This window comes from Cryptomeria japonica, chromosome 3 (genome assembly GCF_030272615.1).
Source record: "Cryptomeria japonica chromosome 3, Sugi_1.0, whole genome shotgun sequence".
Taxonomy (NCBI): domain Eukaryota; kingdom Viridiplantae; phylum Streptophyta; class Pinopsida; order Cupressales; family Cupressaceae; genus Cryptomeria; species Cryptomeria japonica.
The window spans coordinates 974,250,988-974,256,987 of record NC_081407.1 but is presented as its reverse complement, the minus strand read 5'-3'; positions in this window follow the sequence as shown (position 1 = coordinate 974,256,987).

The window sequence follows — 6,000 nt, the reverse complement described above, 5'->3', positions numbered from 1 at the left end:
TGGATCACAGGAGCTTGCATTGTCTTTACCTCCACTTAATCTCTCTACTTAAGTTCTGGGCCCTACCATCTTTTCACCACTTCACAATACTTAACAATTGAGCACTTCCCCTTTGTGAAGCCGTGCCAAGCGTTAGATCTAACTCAAGTTACCCAGCCTTTAATCCCAGCCGAGACCGCCAATTTTTCTAACTAACCGCGTTTCACCCTGACGGTTAGCAGTTTTTGCCATTTCGCTGAGGTTAATCTATGGGCATCTTCGAGCCACGAATCAACGAGAATCATTGGATCAATCCTGAGATGAATGCCTTTTATGTGGGCCCTGCATCCGGGAATCACTTACCCCATCTTTTCATCAGTAAATACACGCCACATGGCAGTCGACCATTAGCCATGGCAACTTGCTTAGGTTCCATTCTAGATCTTCCACGTGCCATCTTTCATTACTCCCACATAACCGTCGGTTACACCTTGGCGGGCCCTTAACAATCTTTTAGAACTATGTGTCACTTGACATGTCCCTATCGAGCTCCACAAAAGTAGCAACTATTTTTACACATCACACCTATGTGTGACTTCCACTTGTTTTTCGCGACTTTGCAAACACTAATCATCATTCAACTTGCAGCCATGAAATCATGAGAACCGTTGGATCAAAACAGAGTTAATCGGCCTTTAACTTCGTGCTTAGCCTGCCCTTTGGGCCCACCAACCCTTTTCGCCACTTCGCGATGAGTAAACCACTAGCATCTCTTGGCCGCGAAACAACGCGAGCTGTCTATCTTGGCCTGACTTGATCACCTTTTAACTGAAGGGAAAGTCTTCATTGTTGGGTCCCGCCAACCCTTTTCACCACTTCGCGATGAGTAAACCACGTTTAGCTTGATCTCACAAAATCACGCTGTCCATCCGATCAGATGGGATTTGACCGGTATTTAGCTTTGGCTCAAACCTATGTGTTGGGTCCACCTTTCTGCCTTTTGCTACTTCGCGATAGATAAATTGTGAGCACTTTTAGGTCGCGAATCAACGCGGACCGTCAGATCAATAGAAAGCTGCGTGATGCATACAAGGCCCGATAGACATTTAGAAAAAGGCATATTTAAAAGCGAGAATTAAAACATTTGAAGGGACCGCCTAGGTAAATTACAAGGGGGGGGTACATTTTCATGACAAAGGGACCCATTACTTAAGTGAATAAAGTAATGCAGAAGCAAAAGCCATAGGGTTTTTATTAGTCATTAAATCGATTTAAAACCTAAACCCTAAACCCATTTGGACTTGAAATAGTCTTGAAGCAACAAGAACATACCAGACTCAAGAAACATTACAGACTTAGCCAATAATGGAAAAAGCATACCCATTTTTTAAACAATGATAACAAGTGGTATCAAAGCCATTTTCGATCGCTGCAGGTGCATCTACAGCCAATGAGCCGCTGCCCATACTATGCCAAACTCTTCCTTTTCTTTGTCTTCAGAAGAAGGAAACAAGGAAGCTACTGCAACATCTACCAAGGAACCGGTAACTGCTATGCCTCAAACTGACCAGGTTCCTATTGCTACAGCAGATCAGGAAGAAGCGATTATTCTCTTGAGTCTCACTAGCACTTTCAAATTACATGGCAGAATTTTATTTGGAAGATGATAGAGAAATGGGGCCCATTGCCTTTCAAGAAGGGAGTAATGATCAGAAATAAGTGAGAGTATTAAATATTTTAATCTTTAATTAATTTTTGTCCTCATATAAATGTAATAAGCTTTCAATACTGGATTGTCTTTTCGACTTCTGATGAGGATATAAATGTGGTGGATGTTCAGCTTCTTTGAAAGCTTATAAATAAGCCCAATTCGAATCCAATTGCAAAGAGTTGGAGAGTTATGGAGTTATAGAGTTATGGGCATACGCTCCTTCACAAGATTGCCTAAATTGTACAGGCTCAAGCATACAACTCTCTTTTACAAGGTTTGCCCAAATTGGATACATTCCAGGCATACAACTCTCTTTTACAGAGTTTTCCCAAATGGGATAAATTCAAGGGCACACAACTCTTTTTCACAAAGTGCCAAAAATTGTATGGTTCTTACATATTTTCAATGAAATGAAATTTTATATGATTTGTTATGTGTTTACAATACCACAAATTTTGCTTTGGGTATTGTGCTCTGAATTGACAAAATAATTCAGATCAGTTGTGCACCTGGATTTGGCAATAATATGTTGAGACAAAGTTGCCCTGCGAATTTGAGGAAAAGTTGCTCGGACCGTGGTGAGAATGTACACGGTCCTCCAAAAAATCCACGAAATGAAATGGGTTTTTTTGCCTCTAGAAATGGAGCCCAAATCCGAAAGCATAGCTGCGCACCTACAACCTACACACACAAAAAGAAAGGAAAATGGGTTGGGATTGGAGGTTTGCCTTCAGGTCAAACCCCAACTTTGGAATTAACCAAGTACTGAAAGAAAGTACTTGCAAGTAAATGTAAATGAAAGACTGTAATGTAAATCACCTCAAGGGAGGTTGTGATAGCAATGTTGATAGACATGCTTGTGTGGAATTGAATGTTGGAATTAATCTCCTATTCAATGGTTGAATCCTTGACTTGAATGCAACACCTAGCCTTGAAGGGAGACTTGAGATGCTCAATGCTTGGAAGGGATGTTTGAATGCTTCAATGCTCTTGAATGCTTGATCTCATGTGAAATTCCCACTCATCGAACTTATCCAACTTTCTCAACTTTTATCCAAATGAGAGGGAAAATGCAACTTATTTTCGGCATAGGCATACATCGGGGAAGTTTTCCCGCTCATTGCACAATCTACAATGCATGCTCAGGAAAGGTCCTACCCCAAAAATAGGGCAGGGATAGGGGTGCCATGCCCCTGTCTTGGGAGGACAAGGGCGCCATGCCTCTTTCCTACCCCTTTCTCTAGGGCAGAGTCCAGACAGGGTGATGGAGAGGCCAAGGGAGAAGCAAATTTGGAGGGTTGAGCAGTCTCCGGTCTTCGATCAAGCTAGGGGATTTGATCTTGCATGCACGAGGACCCTAATGCAGTTGAAAATTTCTAGGGTCATAATTTTATGATACTACATTTATCCCCCACTTTAGCGGGAGTATGAGCATACACCAATACTGCTGGTAAAGTACAAGGAAACAAGATTGAAAGACTTTTACCACATCAAGGAGGCAAGATGCACCAAGCACCCAGTGGACTTAGGATCTTACGACTTTGATTGACAAAGTAAAAGGGAAGATTGAGAAGGGGAGAACCATGACTACAAGTAGCAAAGTTCCCCTCACTATGAGTCATGAAAGCAAGGATACTAAAGATTACAAAGCAAAACAAAGTTCACTAAGTAATTCTACGTATCAAGAAGGAAAATATGAGCAGAGTGTATGCCCCCATGTTAAAGCGATCGTGTGCGCCTTATCGGGAGTGATTTATTTAAGGTAGGATACACCCAAGAGAGAGAGAAGATATGAATCACGTTATGGAAAGGATTTAGCCCCCAATAGAGGAATAAACCCAAGGATCATGAACACAAAACACGAGTTAGTTTCACTTTCCTCGGGATTAGTATGCTGCATGATAAATCATGTTTATCATGTATGTATATGCATATAATAATAGTCATTCCCCAAAGAAGGACACTACCTTAGAAGAAAGGGAAGAGAGGATGTCTTTTGATTCAACATGAAAGAGACCAAGAAAAGATCACAATGCTTTGCATCATCCCTAAATGTAGACATTTAGGGAACAATAGAAGAATAGGGATACACATAGAAGAATGGTCACAAAAGAGCAAAAAAGGAGAGAAAGAGAATATCTACAATGCTAAAATGCTAATCTAGCACGACATCCACCTCCTGATCTTGCTGATCACTATTTTGGGAAGGCGAGCAACTCTTTAGAGGAGCAACATCAAGCATAGTAGATGGAGCTATCACAAGATCCAAACAAGGACTAAGCTCATGTGGTAAGTCACTTTGTTCGATTCTAGGAGCTAGGATTAGGGTTTGTGAAAATTCAGTTGATAAATGCTTGTCCACATCAACATATTCATACTCACTATCAGAAGCATTAGGAGTTGTATTGCCATCATGAATAACATTTTCACCCATTTCTTCATCAAATTTTAGAGAAAGAGGAACAAGAACATGAATAGGAGTAAAACCATCACATGTTTTGTGCAACTTATGATTTGGAGATGTAGGTTGAACATATTGCTTGGGAGAAAAGGGAATCATGTCAACTCTCAGAGTCTGAGGAGATTGAGTATTTTGAGGGATAGATTCACAAGCTCAAACACAACGTCTTTGTTGGAGTTCTCTCGCACAACGATTCCATCGAGTCTTAGTGGAAGGTTGAGAAGGACGAGGAACACTTGAAAAAGTAGGAATGTTTCTCTCCTTGATCGTTGAAGGTTTAGGTTGAGGTATTTTTGGTTGAACAAGAGGAGAAGCAGGCCTCTTCTCTTGATAAGAGGAAGGAGGTGGAACTGTGCCATATAAAGGAGAAATATTAGATGTAGGAAGGAGACCAGGTCCATCATGAGGAGGAGGTATAGGTCTAACCTTAGGAAGAATATTATTGTTCTTCTTAGGAGAAGGTATAGCAACATCCATAGGAATAGGTTGACGATCTTCCTTAGGAGGGAGATTAGTTCTATCCGTGAGGGGAAGAACCTTATATTTAATAATAATAGGAATTTAAAGTGTTGGGGATCTAGGTTGACTTAAGGATAAGATCATATCTTTCTTCTATTTTTGATAAGATTGGGAAAGATCATCGCTCCTTGATGGAAGAGATTGAAATTGTTTAGGCCAAAAGAAATCAATAGGAACACTAGGGCTTCTTTCAGATGGACAAAATAAGCTATGGTTCATGGTTATTATTTTTGCATTGTGAGGAAATTTTAGACACTTGTGGATTGGAGAAGCAATAGCGTTAATGGAAGATAGCCAAGGATAGCCCGACTTCACACGTAATTGCTCAGAAGAGGGTATGATAACAAAGTCAACATCCATGGATTTAGTATGAACTTCAACAAGAAGGGTGATAGATCCAATGGTAGGACAAGAGAAGCCACAAAATAACTTTACAACCACATTAGAAGCATCATATATTGGTTTATACAATCGTAAAGTGAAAAGATACTCTTCAGTTATGACTTTAACCATGTAAGAGGGATCAATAAGGGCACCACAGCAAGGTATATCCTTAACCTTTGCAACTATGTATAAAGGGCCATCGGGTGCTCTAATGGTCTCACTAGGGTCAAATGTAATACAAGGATCCTTAGGCGCATCTTGTTTTTCTACCATATTTACCAAGTTCGGAGCCATGGAGGTGAATTCCTTAGAAGAGAAAGAATTAGGCACAATCTCAATAACATTAGAGGTATGAGAAGGCAAGGGATCAGTGAAAATATTAAGATTTTGATTAGGAGGAGCTACTAATTTATTCCCTTTATCATTCACACCTGCCATAGATATAGTATTATTATCAATCAAATCTTGAATCTTATTTTTCAATGCGAAATATTTCTCAGTGTCATGACCAAGCTGACAATGAAATTGACAAAATGAATTGTTATCAAAATAAGGGTATGCAAGTTTAGAAGGATCAACTGGTTTTATAGGAGGAAGTTTGATAAAATTTATTTGCAACAACTAAGACATAATACTATGTAAAGATTCATTCAAAGAAGTAAATTGTCTTTCTCTTTGGAAAAAATTAGAAATAGAAGGCACACCTGTTGTAGCATTCACATTGTTTTTGTTGATTGTATCATTGAACTTGATGAATCTTTTTGTTGGTTTGAACTTCGCAAATAGTTGTTGAACACTCTCCCTCTTATCACTCGGAGCCATAGGAGTGGATTTCTCCATTTGACTCACAACCAGTTGATAATTGTGGAGTGTTGCGCACAACTGCGGAAATGAAGTAAACTCAGACAAAATAAGATTTTCCTTGATATCTTTTTATAAATTAGAA